The sequence below is a fragment of the Cannabis sativa genome, chromosome 7, assembly GCF_029168945.1.
Source record: "Cannabis sativa cultivar Pink pepper isolate KNU-18-1 chromosome 7, ASM2916894v1, whole genome shotgun sequence".
NCBI lineage: Eukaryota > Viridiplantae > Streptophyta > Magnoliopsida > Rosales > Cannabaceae > Cannabis > Cannabis sativa.
This window is the reverse complement of record NC_083607.1, coordinates 57,761,561-57,782,035: the sequence shown is the minus strand read 5'-3', so window position 1 is coordinate 57,782,035 and position 20,475 is coordinate 57,761,561.

Here is a 20,475-nt window from a genome sequence, read left to right as displayed (position 1 = left end):
TCTTCACTTTCCGGTTGGAAGACCACCATCTTCCTCTTACAGTCAATGCTCGCCGAATATTTAGATAGGAAATCCATTCCTAAAATAATATCAAATTCGACTAAGCTCATCTCTATCAGATCAGCGCTCAACTCTCTACCATCTATCCTGATCGGCATAGACCTAATCCACCTATTGGAGATAACCAATTCTCCGCTGTGTAACGGGGTTCCAAACCCCGATTCATATCTATCAAAGGGTCTACCCAACTTACTAAAGACTCGGCCGCCACATAAGAACGTGTAGCCCCGTAATCAAACAAAGACCGAATAAAACGAGTCGTTAATAAGAATCGACCCGTAACAACCGATGGGCCGGCATCCGCATCGGCTGCGTGATGGCGAATACCCCGGGCCGGAGTGGGTACCGCCGGAGCTCTCGGTGCCTCCGGCCGAGCCGGGGACATTCCCTCTTGAAGTGCCGGGCATGCCACAATGAAAGCATCCCCGCCCCTTGCACTCTCCCCGATGGTGCCTCTTGCGGCTAGGGCACTCGGGGTAGGAGAAGCGAGTCTCATTACCACCAGACGACTCCTCCGTTCGGTTCCCCCGAACCTCTTGTTCGACTCGAGCCGCCGAAGCAGTGGGTGCCCTCTTCCTCCGATCAATGGCCGAACCACTACTCCCCCGCCGAAGCCCCGGGAGGGGTAGGAGCTCCGCCACCAACCGGAGTACTAGCTGTCTCTGACATGCACCCCACTGCGCCCTCAGCTCGCAGTGCCTTCTCCACCATCTGAGCGTAGGTGGTGCTGTCGTCTGTGGTAATCATCAGGTCATGCCTGATCTTGGGATGCAACCCGTCCGGATACTTCTCCTTTCGCCGAAGTCGGTCGGCACGATTCCCGAGGCTAACCTCGCCAATCCCACAACCGAGTAGTATACTCAGTGACACTCATGTTCTCCCGCTGGGTCAGATGAACGAATTCCTTTCTCGTGGCGCTTCTAACCGCCTCGTTGTAGTACTTCGCGTTGAAGAGTTCCTGGAACCTCTCCCAAGTCATGGTGGTGACATCGTGAATCTGAGACACCATGTCCCACCATACCAGGGCATCCTCCCGGAACCGAAATGTGGCGCACACCACTCGTCGTTGCGGTGACACCCATAAAGTTCGAGTGCGGTGATCACCGTAAGCCACCGCTCGGCTTTCGACACATCCGGACCTCCCAGAATACGGAGGTGCTTGTTTCCGAACCGCTCATATAAAGGTTCCAATCCGTGGGCCGCCACTACCATCTCGGCACAGGCGACAGGGCCGGTGCCGCCGGAACTACCGGCACCGGAACCGCAGAGCACCCCGCCGTCTCAACCTCTCGAATCTCGAGGTCTTGCTCTTCGATCCGGCTTGCATCTCCGCAAACCGCAACTCCCGATTCCGGGCTCCCCGATCGGCCGGGGAGCTCAGGCGCCCGTGGCGGGTTCTCATCACCCCGACCACGAGCCCTGCCTCGGGGACCTCTACCTCGGCCCCTAGCAGGTGGGGGAAACCGAGCTCCCTCTCCCTGATTCGACCCCACTGAGTTGCCTCGACTCCTGGTAGTCCGCCTGGCGTCCATCTAGTTAGAACCGCCTGCGAAACCAAGAGTTGGCATATCAGGTCGTATTCAAGGCGAGCTTACTAATGCCGCTTAATTTGGAAATTAGAAATGAAACATGCGCCTATTCTACTATCAGGCTACTAACATGCTTCCTAACAGGCTTTTCTTTTTCATAACTGAATAAAATAAACTACTAAAGCAATAAATGCTTACTGAACCGTGAACCGAGCTAACTGCTGATGATGATTGTACATGTCGTGACGATCTTCGGAAGACAACCTGGCGGCTCTGATACCAAGTTGTAACACCCTAACTAATTTAGGCGTATTACGTGAATTTTTAAACGTACAGTGCAGCTCGTTGCTAATCAACGAGGTTTATGGAAAAACGTGATTAATTAAAATTTTTCTTTTTCATTAAACTTATAAACCATTTTACCAAAAAGTCTCGGGATCCCGATTTATAAAAATATTTACAAACGTTTTTACTATTCAACTTTTACATCAAAATAAGGTCATCTAACGACCGTTACAAAAATCTCGCCCCTGTCGTCCCGAGGATCGTACGCTCCAGCCTAACCGCCCCGACATGTACAACCCCAAAAGCTCGCTCACGGTCCATCAAGAATCGCCTTGCCTTTACCTACACATGAACATAAACCGTGAGTCGACGGACTCGAAGAAAAGCATAATAATATCATACATAAAACCGATCGCCGTGTCCAACACGATACCGAGTCCCGCTTGCCATGTCCAACATGGTACCGAGCACTACCGCCATGTCCAACATGGTGCGAGTTTTGAACGTTCAGGGGACGGTACTATTGACAAGTATCCTCCTGATCGGTCGAACCGGTCATACTCCGCCGCTGGTCATACTCCACCGTACCGACGGGATAGGTCAATAAGATCGAACCACCAACCGGTGTCACTGATCGGTCGAGCCGGCCATACTCCGCCGTTGGTCATACTCCGGCTATCGTACCGACGTGACAGGGTTGGGTGGTTCGAAGCCTAAATACATATCTCATGTAATCTAACAGGCTTCCTACATGCACGCTAAACATGTAAACTACATATGCATCCTGTTATACTAATCTTACCCGGATTCCGATTTCGGTGTGTGCCGTCAACCCGACCGGAACCGAAGCCGAACGGCGGACATCGGCTCCTAAACCATAAAAATCACAACGCTATAAGCGACATGCTAAATCACTTCCCGGGGACTAAAACTTGAAACTAAAAGTTTCCCTATCGATAAAAAGCATGGCAATACCCCTAAAAACCCAAAAACGAGGAAAACTAGGGTTCTGAAAAATCCCCAACCGGAAGACCGGTTGCCCAACCTAATTCCGGTTCGGGAAAATACGAACCCCCATCCGGAATTCCGGATGCTCAACCGGAATTCCGGTTCCTCGCAGGCAGCAACCAAAAATTCACATATCTCGACCAATTTAACCCCAATTGATCCCAAACTTTCCAAACCTGCTAATTAGGCCCTAATAAACATTTCCAAGGCATCAAACCTACCCAGAAACCACATACACAAATTTTGCCATTGGAGCTCAAGCTTTGAGTTCCAAACTCAAGCTTGAGCAAACCATCAAAACAAGCAATCAAACCCATCCAAACCTACTTAGACAAGCTCAACTAAGCCTCTGAAAACAACCCAAAACACCAACAATAACACAGCAACAGAACACAATCATTTCATTCAAGAATTCACACTTTTTCACATAAAACTAAAAGCTTGAACAATTCTAACTAATCATGCTTCAAACAACCTAAATAACCTCACATAAACATGCTTTGATCCTCAAAAATCAACAACAAAAGCAGCAGCAACAACATCTAAACAACATGCATGCATCATCACTTTTCATCATTTTTCTCAAGCAATTTAAAGAGAAATAGTTAGAATTTACATACCACAACCTAGAGTTCACAAATAGGATGAATTTAGCTTAGAGAATTGAAGAAAAAACCCAGCTTAGAACCCCCTTGCTTCAGCCGAAAAAGAGAGAGGAAAAAGGAAAAGAGTTTTCTTTGAACTTTCAATTTTTTTTTGACTAAGTGTTGGAAAAGAGAGGAAAAAGGATTTTTCAAGCATATATTAACATTTTATTAATTCCATTTCAGCCAAAAGATTATTTAAAAAAATAAACATTTAATTCATTTATTAAATCATATAAGACAAAACACTAATGGGGCAAAAAGACCATTTTGCCCCTCCACCATAAAATCACATAATTCATACTAAAGGGGTATTTTTGGGACATTCTAAATTCCCGGCCATTCCCGACATTCCCAACGTCTAAAACCCGTCCCCAAAATACTAACATACTAAGTTGTGATTTCTACTGAGCCAAACGCCGCGTTCCAAAATACCGGACACCGGAAATGCGAAACATAAAAGCTACTGATGACATAATTATGCATATCTGAATTCCATAAATAACAATGATAAATTATTTAAATAGCTATAAATAATTTCCTGATTAACATAAATAACTGCTAATTTCCAAATTAACTAAGCGGGCTTTACAGTACTACTCTTTCTGAACTTTCATCAACATCAGATTTCTGTTAGAAAATTTAGACAGCGTTTTTAAATTCAACAATCTCAATAGTTTAAGAATAAATTTTTTAAAAAAATTAAAAGCATAATTTAATAAATATTAAAATTTAAAAGAAAAATCTAATTAAGTTAATAATATTGATGAGAAGGGTCCCTTAATATTTACATGAAAAATGAACTGTAATATGTATAAATGTAGGTCCAAATTAACAAGTATATATATCAATTAATATTGAAGATATATATATATAATTCAGTACCCAACAATTAGTGGGACATATGAATTTTTATTATTGATTGACTAGGAAACATATGTACTAATTCACACTACTCTTTCACTTATTTATTTATGTTTTATTATTTTTCCAAATTTTCTAGAGCTTACTAAGAGACAGCAAGATAAAAATAATAAAATGTTATTTATATTTTATATATATATGTGTTAATAAATAATCCCTTTTATTCCAAGAACAATCTCTATCTAGGAATTCAAAAAAAAAAAAAAAGAACAATCCCTATCTATTATTTACTTCAAACTTCAAAGTTGACAACACATTCTAAATTTCTAAGTATATAGTATTATAACCTTTAGGAAAAAAGAATAGCATTGTGTAATATAATCAATTATAATTATAACTTAATAATTATATATACTCTGAATTGGGTTTGGTGGCCTAATTTAATTGAGCATTGCTATTAGGTACCAGTAATGCTTAACACCTTCTCGACATGTCGCGTTGCAATTGGATAGCGATACTCTCTAAAAGTTATTATATTAAACTATGTGGGACCCGATACTTAATTGGACCAATAGCGATATTGACATATAAGAAGGTGCTAGACACCACTGGTGCCTTTTATTATTTTTCAATTTAATTTCCCTACTTCTATTTCCAACAATATCTAGATGTTAGTAAACTGCAACGATATCAATTACTAGTTCTTAATTAGTTTTTTTTTACATGTTAACTTTCATTAATTAATTGTGAAATGAGTAGTGAACAAGAGTTACAAGGAAGGTAAAAATTTGCTCATCATCTAATCCAATGCCTAATTTAGCATAATTAGAGAATAATAATTAACCATTTTTTTAGATATGTTACTATGAATTACATTCAATTATTTTAAATTTCAACTAGAGAGTTTTTCTACGTTGGGTAATAATAAACATAGAACGTGTTTATGATAGGGATTATTGTTTTGTATGGAAGTTTTTATAGCAATACATAATAAAATTAGTGTAAGATAATAGTTGATATTTAGCTTGTATTGGATTATTTAATATTTATTATATTATTTTAATAATATTTAATAAATAAATATTTATTATAAAATACAATTAAATATTATTTTTCTCTTTTCTTCTCTCTCTTCTCTCTTGATTATCTCTATTTACACTCTTTTTTAAGGAGTCATTGACAGACTATATGTTAATATTAATGTTAATAAGATAATGTTTAATTCCAACATACTGTTCAGCAAACTTAATAAAATTAATACGTGAAAAAAAAAAAACAAAGAATTTATTTTATCTCTCTGCATTAAAAAAAAGTCATTAAGACAGTAAAAAAAATAACTTCTTTTTCTAATTGCATTTCATACTATTTAGCACTCTTAATAACATTAACACAATCTAAAACTAATAGTTTTAAAGAGTAAACGTAAGAGAGAGTAAAAGCTTCAATCATCTATTTGTTCTATAAAATGCAATTAGAAAAAGAAGCTTTTTGTTTATAAAACTTTAATCACTTTTTTTTTTTTTTTGTAATGGGAAGATAAAATAAAGAGAGATAATAGATTTAAGGTGCATTTAATTAATTGAAATTTTTCGTCCTATTTCTCTATCCCACAAATAAAATTGGAGAAAATGGAAAATGAGGGAGATGGTGATGTGATATGGGATGATCATGAAAAATAGGGAAAATGGGAAAAGTAGGTGATATGTGATGATGATGAAAAATTAGTTTTTTTTTTTAAGAAAAAAAAAAATATATATATATATATATGAGTTTTTTTATTTTTACACTTCAAAAATCCCTATAGCAACTAACGGAGCAACCTACACCGCGACCAAAATCTGTATAGCAACCTATATAGAAACTACCGGAGAAACTATCGGAACAACCTAAACTGTAAATTTGAAAAGAAAAAAAAAATTAAAAAATAGTATATGGGGTAATTCTCCAAAAAAAAATATAAATTTAATTTTGGTTTCTGGTTAGTTTGTTCAATGACTAATAAAAGTTTTAATTCTTTTTTTTTATTATTTTGGTTATGCGAAGTACAATTACATGTTATATAAATAATGGGTTAAATATATAGGGCAAGACTATGGTAGGACTTAGCAAGGGAACTTTTTTTTTTACCATTAATTTTAAATCATGTGGTTATTATGATATAAGGTGTATACTCTTACGATAAGACTGCTTATATACAATTAATAAAACTTTATACATATTATAATAATATTTGATAATATTTATTTTTTAAAAAATAAAATAATGTTAATAATTAAAAATTTTATTAATTTTTATTTTGAATTATTATTATTTTTTTATTAAGTTTATTTGAATTATTTTTATATTAGTATTTATTTTTAAAAAATAATTGCTTCTCCTAAACTTTTTTTTTTTTTTGGCTTTTCATCTACCTTAAAAAGCATATGAAAGCAAACTATAATTGTAGTATGCTTGTAGTATTAATTAATTAAGTCGGTTAGATTTTATTTTTCCTCCAAATAAAAAAATGAGTTTGGGAAAAGTACCAATTAAAGAGCATCTAAAATTATTCAAGTGATCCTACATCAGAAAACTTTTGAAAATAAATACCTACATAAAAACAATTTAAATTAACTTTTAAAAAAAAGTAATAATGAAAAATAAAAATTAATAAATTTTTTAATTATTAATATCATTTTATTTTTTAAAAATAAATATATCATTAAATATTATTATAATATATATAAAGTTTTAATTGTATAAAAAGCAGTCTTATAGTAAGAGTATATACCTTACATCATATAACCACACGATCTAAAATCAATGGTCAAAAGAAAAGTTCACTACCGGTAAGGAACTTTTGCTAGGTCCTACCATAGTGTTACTCTAAATATATAAATATATATATAGCATAAAGGATAAAATTATAATCACTGTCATAAAATTATTCAAATAAGCACATATATATATAGAGAGAGAGAGAAATTCTATAGTATTGGATATAAATTTTACCTCATGCTACAGGAAAGGCATTGGGCCAATCAAAAATTAAAAACAATTGATTGTACAATTATTTGAGCATCTATAGGGGATTATTTCATTTTTTTTTTATTTAATGATGATTTTTTTTTTTTTGAAAAAACTGATGAATTATTTTTTTTTATTTTATTCATTTTTGTAGTGGTTGATTAGGGTCGGCCTAAGGAATAGGCAGGCTAAGTCCGCGCCTAGGGCCTACTTATTTTAGGGACCCAAATAAAAAAAAATATCTTTTAAAAAATACACATATATTTTTTTATAATTTTTAAAAATACCATTTATATTTATAGTAAGGACCTAAAAAAAAATTTTTGTCTGTGGCCCATTTCAATTCAGGGCCAACCCTGTGGCCGCCCAAGCCAATCTATTAGTAGTTCTTAACAATTTTAATTAGGAAAATTCTAAAATGTACCCTCTAAAATTGGAGCACTGATGCACCCTTATCTGTTCCGATATTCGAGGGACTTTTCTTTTTTTAATGGTCGTGTACATTACAGTTATTCAAGACATCTTGTAAAATTTTAAAAACACCAAAAATAAGGTTATAAAAAAATTAATAGCAAACTTCGTAAGTAAAATTATTTTTTGAAAATAAATACCTATATAAAAAACAATTTAAATTAATTTTGAAAAAAAAATAATCATTTAAATTAAAAATTAATCATTAATAATTTTTTTAATTATCAATATTATTTTTTTTAATTATCAATATTATTTATTTTTTAAAAATAAATATATAATTAAATATATTATAATATGTATAAAATTTTAATCGTATACAAGCAGTCCTATCGTAAGAGTATACACCTTATATCTTAATGACCACATGATCTAAAATCAATGGTCAAAAAAGTTTTCCTACAGTAGAAAATTTGTTCTAAGTCCTACTATAATTTTACCATATATATAAATATAAAATGTACAACAAATGATAGTTTTATTAGGCAATGAATAAATTACAGGAAAATTTTATAATTAATGCACCCTTTGAAAGGGATGCACCAATATATCTCTATCTATTTTAATATTTAAAATAATTTTTTAGTCAATTTTTTTCTCATGATCATGTAAATTATAGTTATTTAAGACATCCTGCAAAATTTTAAGAAATTTGAAAAAGTTTAAAATGTCAAAAATTGTGTTCAAACAATGTATTGTACGAATGACTTTTATTTTATACGCGTGTAAAACAGACTGTTTGAATATTATTTTCTATATTGTAAATTATTCCAAATTTTTCAAAATTTTGTAAGATACCTTAAATAGCTATAACGTACATGAATATAAAAAAAAATTAAGCTAAAATTTTTTTTGGATGCCAAAATAAATACTAGAGGATATATGAGTACATCAAAATGCATTGCAGAACCACCCTAAACTATATATAAACCTATTATAACACTCTATCGAATTTATCCAATTATTAATTCAATGATTAATACAAGAGTGAAGAGAGTGTATCGACATATTTTTTTTAAAAGAAAATATCTATAGATTGTGTCTATATTCATATGTATTATTATGTCAAATCATATCAAAATACAAATTAAGATATATACAAAATCCAATAGAAGAATTTAGTAACAATCAATATATGCATATACGTACGATTAAGAAAATTATGTAGTAATAAGTTTTTAAAAAAGGGTTGAGATATATTTTATATAAAAGTCCATCCTGTACACAAATATAAATACATATATAATATAATTTTGTTGTTAAAATATATATATAAATAATTACGAATTAATTAATATATAGTCCAGGTACGGGGCATGCTCATATAATATAGGGTTTTTCATATATATATAGTTGGTGCACGATAGTTCCAACCTGTAAAGAAGAAAAATTAATAATAATATAAACTATATATATAATATATGATAATATAACTTCATTTAATATTAATCTTCTATTCTATCTAGATATACACATATAATTAAAATTCATTATGATATATTTTATATTAATTTGAACACTATTCTATCTTTGTTTTATCAATCCCCACGAACAAAATTAGTGCAGCTAGCTCTAGCTATACATAGATTATATTATATATATATATATATATATAAGTTCATGACAGTATGTACTGTTTTCAATAATAATATGGTACGTACACACTGCATAATGATAATAATAATAATAGTAATTAAAAGATTATCAAAACCAATACCATTTTTTATTTGTTCAGTACTACATTAGTTTCGATCCTAAACTAATAAGTAATAATGAATTTAATAAGAGGTACTGGTCAATTTAGAAAAATGTGATCATCCATTCCAAAAATAATTAAGTCGGCCAAATAAATTATTATTTATATTATATATAAATATATTTTTGTTGACAAAATTATATATATTTGTCTTTTGTTTCACACTTAATAATATGTTTAGTTGGATGGAATGAGAATTGTAATGAAATTATTATTATCATTACATTGTTTGTTTTAACTTTTAAAGTTTTATAATAACTTTACAATATAATTATGACCATTACATCATATATTGTAATTCCCATTACATTATAAAACCAATGTAATGGTAATTACATAGTTAGAAAAGACATATTTTGCCATTTTTTTTTTACTTTTATTTAACTTTAAATAATAAAAATAATAAAATTAAGGATATTTTTATCAATATATTTTTTACTTTATTTAATTACAATGCTCATTACAGTGTTAAACCAAATATCATAATACTATTCACATTATAATTCTTATTCCATTACATTACCATTCATATTACTATTACCATTCTCATTACATTACATTGCATCAAAGCAAACATCACCTAAATGTTTTGAGGATTTCTTTAAATCTCGAATAATGCATAAGAGTATTATTGTGACAAATGTTATTCTCATTCCTAAAGTGGCTAATTTAAAGAGAGTTTCTCAGTGCAGACCTATTACTCTTTACAATGTGGTCTATAAGGTTATCTCAAAAATCATTGCTAATAGAATAAGATCAGTGCTCTCCAAGTTGATCTGCCCTACTCAGGCGGCCTTTGTTCCGGGTCTTCGCATCCATGATAAAAATGTGTTGGTTCAAGAAATCATTCATTCATTTAAGCTCAAAAAAGGGAAGAAGGGTGTATTTGCTATCAAAATTGACCTTGCTAAAGCTTGTAATAAACTAAGCTGGTAATTTTTAGATCATGTGCTCCGCAGTTTTAAGGTCCCTGATAAGTTTTGCAATTGGGTTCACCAGTGTATTTCGACTACTACTTTTAACTTACACCTCAATGGGAAAAAGGTGAGCAGTATAGTCCCTGAGTGTGGTCTAAGTCAGGGGGATCCTCTATCTCCTTATCTCTTTATTTTGGCTGCGGATATCCTCTCTCGGATTCTTGAGAAGGCTTTTGATTTTGGCACTATTAGAGGCATCAAGTTGAGCAGAGATGGTCCCAAACTCACACATCTCTTCTTAGGTGATGATCTCATCCTTGTAGGAAGTGCGACGATTGTATAGGCCAAGGGAGTCTGGCAGTGCCTTGAACGGTTTGTGCTTGGTCTGGGCAACGTGTGTCAATAAGCTTAAAACGTCTATATTTTTCAGCAATAATACTACGGAGGGTATGAAAAGAGGCATCATACAAAATCTTGGACTCAATATGGCCTCTTCCAACATTAACTACCTGGGCCTCCCGCTATTTAGATCCAAGCTTAAGGATGCTAATTTCAACTTCATTCTTGAGAACCTAGTCTCGAAGCTTCAAGAGTGGAAGCTGAATCTCTATCTAAAGTTAGGCGTGCTACCTTGATCAAGTCAGTTGAGCTGGCTATGCATATCTATACTATTCAAACTACTAAACTTTCAAAAAAACTTACCTCTACAATAGATGGAATGATCAGAGACTTCTGGTAGGGCTGTGAACAGGGTAATCAAGTTATTTGCTTGAAGGCTTGGGACCGCTTTTGCCTTCCAAAATCAAGGGGTGAACTTGGTTTTCGAAAGACTCTTGAGATGAATCAAGCGTTGCTTGCCAAGTGGGGATGGGCTCTCCTCAATGAAGAGCAATGCTTATGTTGTAAAGTACTAAATGTTAAGTATCTAAGACGAAAGCCATTCTCGTAGTGCTCATTTAAAAGTTCAAACTCTTGGTTTTGGAAGAATGTGGTGAAATCTTGAAGAAAGGTGCGTGTAAATGATTTCTGATGGGAAAGAGACCAATATCTGGGCAGACTCGTGGATTCTACACGGTAAGGGGTTCTTGTTGGGTTTTATGCCTTAAATAAAACTCATTTCAATATATAATCAGATTTACTTATTAATATAGATGAGAAATAACATTCAATGTTGCATTATATGTATATAATGTATGAATTCATCTGAAACCCTTTTCACATACTTGATCCTGTTTATTGTGCTGTCAACACATTGGAAAGTAAACATGACTATGTGAATAAAGTTTCCTAGATTTATCAGACACAGGGTTTTACTGATATGATAATCTACAACAGAGTTTACTTGCATTTGGAGAAGTGCTATGTTCTTTCCAGAGCATTGGTTAAAGTAAAGCTTAGGTTGGATGCATGGAGTATGCATCGGAAGGGACCGATATTGAACTTTGACTTAGATTTATTAAACTTACCGTAATATCTATTCAAGTCAATATCGCCTAGTTGATCCTAGATCAAATGTTCTTAATCCTGTTATGATTAGGCTCAATCTTGAAAGGCTATTCGTGTTCTTTGATTTGTTAGTTAAGCCTACTTTTAGGTCAAGGTGATACGTACATTTTGGGAACACGGTAGTGCAATTGAGTGGGAGCGCTAGCATAAACATGGAATCTATAGCTTCTATCTGGCGAATAGTAAGCAAAGGATGATCTCCTTCGAGCTTGACCAAACGAACATAAATAGTGGAGTACTCATTTCACATAAGCTGAAATATCATTTATACGGGGTCAAGTGTTTTAAGGATAAAATACATTGTAGGGTGTAACGGTAATCTAATCCCTTTACAGTGTAGATCATTCATATAGATGATCATTGATCACATTAGGATTATAACAATGGATACTAATGATGCATCTATATGGTGGAACATATAGAGCAGTCTATATAACTGAGAGTGCAATTCTAAGTTCTATGCGTGGATTCAACGAAGAATTAATAAGTTAGTGAATTTTAGTGCTAAATTCTTGATCTACTTATTGGAAGCTCGGTTATATAGACCCATGGTCCCCGCACTAGTTGAGATAATATTGCTTGTAAGACTCATATAATTGGTTTTGATTAATCAATTATAATTCTCAAATTAGACTATGTCTATTTGTGAATTTTTCACTAAGTAAGGGCGAAATTGTAAAGAAAGAGTTTTAGGGGCATATTTGTTAATTATGATACTTTGTATGGTTCAATTAATAAATATGATAAATGAAAATATTATTTATAGTTATTAAATAATTAGAATTGGCATATAAATGGTTGAATTAGAAAATTGGCGTTTTTGAGAAAATCAGATGCAGAAAAGGTAAAACTGCAAAATTGCAAAAAGTGAGGCCCAAATCCACTAAGCATGGCCGGCCACTTTTGTAGGCAATTTAAACTGATATTTTCATTATTTTAATGCCAAATAATTCAAACCTAACCCTAGTGGAATGCTATAAATAGATAGTGAAGGCTTCAGGAAAATTACACTTTTCATTCAGAAAAAACCTGAGCCTTCTCTCTCCCTATCTTTGGCCGACCCTTCTCTTTCTCCTTCCCTCTTCAATTTCGAAAATCTTAGTGTGAGAGTAGTGCCCACACACAGCAAGTGATACCTCAATCATAGTGAGGAAGATCGTGAAGAAAGACTTTCAGCAAGAAGGAGGTTTCAGCATCAAAGATTCAGAGAAAGAGATCCAGGTTCAGATATTGATAATGCTCTGCTACAGAAAGGAATCAAGGACTAGATATCTGAACGGAAGGAGTCATTATGTTCCGCTGCACCCAATGTAAGGTTTCCTAAACTTTATATGTGTTTATTTCATCGTTTTAGAAAGTTCATATTTAGGGTGTTAATAAACATACTTGTGAGTAGATCTAAGATCCTGGTAAAATAATTTCCAACAGTTCTACCCTAAGGCCATTACTCCCAACCATGGAAGGGTGACTAAGGTTGCAGAGCTTCTTCTAGACAGCGGGGATTGGGACATTCCTAAACTTCGAACCCTCTTTGATTCGAAAACTATTTGTAACATCATTAAAGGGGGGAGACCTAGTTGCCTTGGTAAAGATAAGTGGGTTTGGACAAAAGAGTCAAATGGTCAATTTACTACAAAGTTTGCTTACCTAATCCAGGCTTTAGAGAGATCCCCAGATTGTGTTGTTGCCCCTGCACTGTGGAACAAACTCTGGAACTCAAAAATTTTGGAGAGGCATAAAGTACTATGGGGGCGCATTCTTTCTGATGCACTGCCTATTCGTACACTTCTAGCTCAGAGAATGAGTATTGAGGAGATCTCTTGCCCTCTTTGTGGGGCAGGTGAGGAATCGATGGAGCATCTTTTCCTATATTGTAACTTCGCGTACCATCTTTGGAGATCTTCCCCTTGGGGAGTTTATCCGGTGTTTGATTCTGGTGCCTGTATTTGGGATTGGGTTACTTTTATCTGGAACATGAAGTCTAAAGGAGTGAATACTGACAAGTTGTTCTTGTATGCTTCGATTGTAGTGGATACGATTTGGATGACCCGCAATGAAAAGGTACATAATAATTCCTCGGGTAACATAAAGCATGTTATTGATTCTATCTCCTTTTGTTGCATAGATTACGAGTCTTGCTTGTTTGAACTAGCAGTGGTTGTGGTGTCTCATGTTTGGTCCCCTCCTCTAGTGGGCTGGATAAAGATCAACTGTGATGTTAAGGTCAGCGCAATTCCACGTGTGTGACGGCTTTGGCAAGGGATCATACAAGGATAGTTTTATGGGTAGCAGCTAATTTTCTAGACTTCGTGGATCCTTTGATTGGTGAAGCGGCGGTGTGTCGGTTGGCTTTGGAATCGATAGTGTTGAAGAAGCACCTTTTTGTTCTGATTGCGAGTGATTCGAAAAATGTTATTAATGCTCTGAGGGAAAAATATTCCATTTGGAATTCAAATAATTATATTTTTATTTGTAATCAACTCTCTAATCAATTTTTAAGCTGTAATTTTTCCTTTATTTCTAGATGTTGTAATTTTGTGGCACATATTGTGACTAGATTGACCTTTTCTCAGAACATTTCAGGTATGGTTGTGATCTCCTCCATCCCTGACTATCTCTTTTTATGAGTTAGATTTCTCCTTCTAATTAACCCTAAGAAAAAAAAATCATTTTTGGTCGGTTTATTACAAAAAAAAAACGACTGTTCAATGGCGGTTTTAACCGTTAGCGGTTTTTTTGGTTTTTGGTTTCGTCGGTTTCGGTTCTAACGGTGTTCGGTAGGTCGGTTTGAACGGTTTTTTCAGTTTTTTGAATTTTATGCTCACCCCTAAGTGTTAGAATCAATATAATGTTTGATGTTATACAGACTATTATTGTGTACCTTGTCATTACGAGCTTGCCAAATGGTGTCCACAACAATAGAAGCATAAAGAAACACTTCTTCCACCACCGCACCCTTAGAATGGAGACCCCAAAGGAATTGCACCCAATCCCACATATGACCACTCGACTCAACTATCGGAATAAGGCCCCAAGGGAATGCCTTCCAAAGGTGAGAAGCAAAATCATAGTGCAAAAATAGGTGTTCCATTGTTCCTCACCCTTCCCACATATAGGACAACAAATTTCACTAACTTGCTATCTCTTGGCAATAACAGCACGAATCAGGAGGGCTTTGGACAGAATACTCCACCACAAGACTTTGTGATGTTCCTAGATTTTACTATTCTAAAGTTTGTTCCACAATGAAGGAGCCACTTCACACGGGGTCGCAGTCAAGTGCTTGGACTAAGTAAGCCGATTTCATAGGAAACCTTCCTGATTTTTCCTTTATCTAAATCCACTTATCCATGCCATGACCTTTATGTTTACCGTTTTTCAAAATACTATTGATTGTCTTTGAGTCAAACATGCTCCTTAGCTTTGACATATCCCAATCACCAAAATCCAGAAGAAGGTCTGCTACCAAGATTGTATCGCTAACGCTACCGGTTACCGGAGTAGGCACAAACTTCTTACCATGAGTAATCCACAAATCTTCCCAAACCTTGGTATCTTTACCATTTGAAATCATCTTACACACTCCTTTTTCCAAGACTGCTCTTGCTTTGATCACATTTTTTCAAAACTAAGAGTTTGAATCCTTATAAGAATATTTCATAAAAAGTTTATCTTTCAAATATTTTGCTTTTAAGAACTTTACAACACAGAGATTGGTGGTCATTAAGCATCAATCAACCCCACTTGGCCAGGAACACCTGGTTCATTTTCAAAGACTTACGAAACCCCAGACCGCCACAGGACTTGGGGAGACAAAGTTTATCCCACACTTTCAAGCAAACCCCTCCATTTTCTTTCTCACATCTCCACTAAAAATCTCTGACCATGCCATTTACTGTAGAAGCCATACGATTGAAAAGTTTAGTTGTTTGCATTAAGTACACCAGGAGTGCAAGCCCAACCGACTTGATCAGAGTGGCTCTTCCTGCTTTAGAGAGAGGCTTAACTTTTCAGTCTTGAACTTTTGACACGAGATTGTCCAACACAAAGTTGAAATCTGCATCCTTTTGTTTGGACCTGAACAGAGGTAAACCTAAATAGTTGATGTTTCCCACCACACCTTCTATACCCAAAGCTTATTTAATTCCTCTCTTCATTCCCTCACTAGTGTTATTACTGAAGAAGATTGAGGTTTAGAGTTTATTCACTTTTTGATCAGACCAATCACAAAACTTATCTAAGCACTCCAAAAATCCTTAGCTTCATCAATTGTTGCTCTCCCCACGAGAATGAGATCATCTGCAAAAAATAAGTGGGATAGGTGGGGGGGCATTTCTACTATGATTAATACCTTCATATATAATAAGAATACTCCTTAATATATAATAAAGTTGTGTTTGAAAAAATGTGTGCAATTAACAAAAAATGTAATTGTATAATAACAAATTGTCTAAAAAATAATACTATTTTAAAAAAAAAAAATGGGTAATATTTGGTAATTCTCATGAGACCATGAGAAATCTTCAATTATCTCAAATTATATAATCACCGTATAATTTATAAGAAAAATAAATAATACCTAGTATTACTTGAATTTAAATAAATAATGATACATGAATTTAAAAATGAATAATTTAAAAAAATATATAAAAACAACAAAAAGAAATTATAAAAATGCAGTTGTATGGATTTTTAAATATTTTTGTGATTTTTAATATTTTATTTACATAGAATATGGTCTTTTGATGTATTTTGATGCTGTATTTTTATTATTTTGTTATTGATTTTTTATTATTTGTATATTATTTTAATATTATTTTCTTGTTACTTTCATGTGAATTTTTATTATTTTTTATGTCTTTATAAAATACCGTAAAAATATTAAAAATAAATAAATATTGAAGGGTAAATATTTTACAAAAAAAATAACCATTCATATAATTTTCCTATTTAAAAATATAACCAACACATTACACAATCCACATGGTATATTATTTCTTTTCTTTTTTAAAATAGTAGGGAACTTGTTAGAAAAAAAAAAAATATGTTTTAGGGCAACATATCTTAACTCAATAGTCAATATTGAACACCGACCATGGTCAAAAATGGAAATATGAGAAAAAGCAAGCCATAAATTTAAAATATATATATATTTAAATACACTTTTAATAAGTATAATATGTTGTATTAAGAAAATTTAGAGTTTTTATTTTTAATTTTTATATTAAATTAAAAAAAATTATTTATATTATATGGATTGAAGTTGTAAAAAAAACTTTTAAAAAAAATTCGGCAAAAAAGGATAAAAAAAACTATTGAGTTTGAAAGTATTTTGTATATAAATATATTTTTAATATAGTGTAAAAATAGATATTTTTTTTTCAACCAAGCATTTATAAAAATTTAAATTTTTCATTTATTATTTGTTATTGGATTTTTTTTTTTTTTTTGAACAATGTTATTGAATTAAAATTTAATAGTTTAATTTTTTTAAAATTTTAGTGTAATATAAATTGCAATGAGAATAAATAATAGAAGTGAAAAAAAAAAATACTTGAGTGGGTAGGTGGTGGGTGGTGCAAGGAAGTTAAATTACATTTGAGAAGTACCAGCGGTGAGTAGTATTTTTTAGATATGTAATTTTGCGATATACTCCCTAAAAATTATTACATTAAATTATATGAAATAAGATACTTGATTAAATCAAAATCAATATTAACATGTAGAAACTCATTAAAAATTATTACATTAAATTATATACGATATAGAATTGATTAGCATTTTTTATTACATTTACATACATAATAGATAATAGAGAGAGACATATGAATCATGAAAGTGTGTGGGGTTTTATAAATTTCGTACGTTCTTTCTTTTGTTTCTCTCTCCTAATATGTGGGGTCATGATTGATGAGTACAATATCACTTGGTTTCTCTCTCTCTATATATATATTTCTCACACTCAAATATCTTTCTCTCTCTCACATCAATCATAGTAATAAATAAATAAATAAATAATAATAGATAGAGATGGATGGAATGGATTTTGAGAAAAAAAGCAACAGCTCAGCTGATAGATTTGAGGGACCCACACAATTCTTCTCTATAGATTTCGTCGTCCCACACACACACACCACCATCACCTTTTTGACGCAACTCGGGATGGGCTCTTTCTGGGCCTCCACCCCACCTGGCCCACTGGGCCTTCTCCTTTTTACCCCCCACGCCTCCCCATCCCACTTATTACTCTTTTCCATTTTCATTTAATTACTTTCTTTTTTTTTTAAAACAAAAAAAGAAACTACCAGTTACATTAGTATGGAAGCCTCCAAACTACTAGTTACATTTTGAGTAAATATTTACTTAGTCAAATTGTGGACAGTAAAATTAAATGATTTGAAAAACTTTGAAAAATTACAACTCAAAAAGGAGTTTATTAAACTTCTACAATAAGCAACATAAATATTAATTTCTCACATCAAGTTTAAACCCTTGACAGCTTTAATAATTGTATTAGAATCAGTTTACACAATAACAAGTTGCATTAGCTAAAGGCAACTGCTTAGTACTAACTACATCATGTTTGAGCATTGTTATTATGTGTTAGTGATGCCTAACATAGCGATATTCTATAAAAAAAATATTATACTAAATTATGTGAGAGAGACTTTAATATTTAATTATACTAATAACGATATACTATTTTGATGATATTGGCACATTTTAACATCTCTCTTATTACTATTAAAAAAAAGTTAAAAGACATCACTTAAGTTGTCATATTATTATTAATAGAGTAAAGTATTAGTCTTTTCTACATAATTTATTATAATAATTTTTATGATGTAACTTTAATTATTCACAAGACGTCATTTCATGATAATATTAGGCACTACTAATAACTAATTCTCTTATTGTTAGTCTAATACCATTAAGAGGTGACATCATATAATTACAAAGTAAATATTAAAACATATTTAATGCGATATTAAATTATATTAATAATAATATAATATTTTAATTTATTGATATGTTATTTATATTATTTTCTTGACTTTTTTGAATAATATTAAAAGTTATACTTAAGTTACAAAAAATAAAAAGAATTTTTATAATAAAAATTCACTTTATTTATATTGTAGTTCTTTTTTTGTTCTTGTAGATATTATCTTTTCTGCACTTACCAAAAGATGACCTATATATACTCACTACAGTAATCACCCTAATATGGTGATGTAGCTAACTTTTGTTGTCAAATTACATTGTGACTTAACTTCTAACTAATTTAGGAGAACTATAACATGCAATAATGAGCTTCATATCATTTGCAATTTGTAGTTCTAATAATTTGATTAATTTAGACCGTTTACAAGTTTTTTTGTTCGGCTACAGTTTTAAAATTTTCAGTAACAGTTCAACCAATTTGTATAATTCTTTTATTTATATTTTTAGATGGAATGTGGATATTTGTGACTTTATGTAAAATATTTATATTGACTTAATATTATTTTGAGATTATTTTTTATTGTTAATAATGAATTATAAAGTTATTAAAAGTTAAAAAAAAAATAGTAAAAAAATAAACAATTACTTTAAAAAAAAATTAGAGTAACTATGAAATACAAACTATGGTTTTAAACTAATTAACCAATTCGTTCTTAAGTGATTGATTTAATTTGTTTTGGATATTTAATTGATGAGGCTTTTTTATTTTTACACTTCAAAATAATTTTTTTTGCATTTTTACGAAATTTTACATAGAACAATTAACACTGCAATCTAAATTGTAACAAAAAATCGTATAGAAACCCCTCGTAAATTAAAAAAAAAAATTAAAAAAATAATAAATGGCCCCTTAATTGATTCGGTTCAATTTTAAATTTTTAAAAAACCCTAATACTAGTTCAGTTTAAAAATATTGAAAATTTAAACCAAATCAATCTCTAAATATACTATTATTTAAAAGTTATACGAGTTAGAAAATTAATATTATAATTTATAAATATTTGTTTTTGAACAATATAATTTATAAAATATCTAGCTAATAAATCCAAAATTATGGTATAGTCTTTAAAAAGAAACTTTTAAAACATTTTTTATTATATTTATATTTATATACATACATATATATTCTTATTATAAATTTTATTTTTATTTTAAATAATAAAAAATGAAAAATTAAACTTTAAATTAATTGATTTGAAAATATTGGGTAAATACCATTTTGAACCCTGTGTTTTGCAAAAATTACAGATTGGACCCTGTGTTTTGTTAAATGACAAAATAGATCCTATATTTTTTAAAATGGTAAAAATAGGACCCTGAGCTTAATTTTAGATAACTTTTTTTTTTTAATACAACCAACTTGAAGATAATTCCTAATACGAACAGATACAAAAAATGTAAACAGTTTTGTCATAGCACTTTTA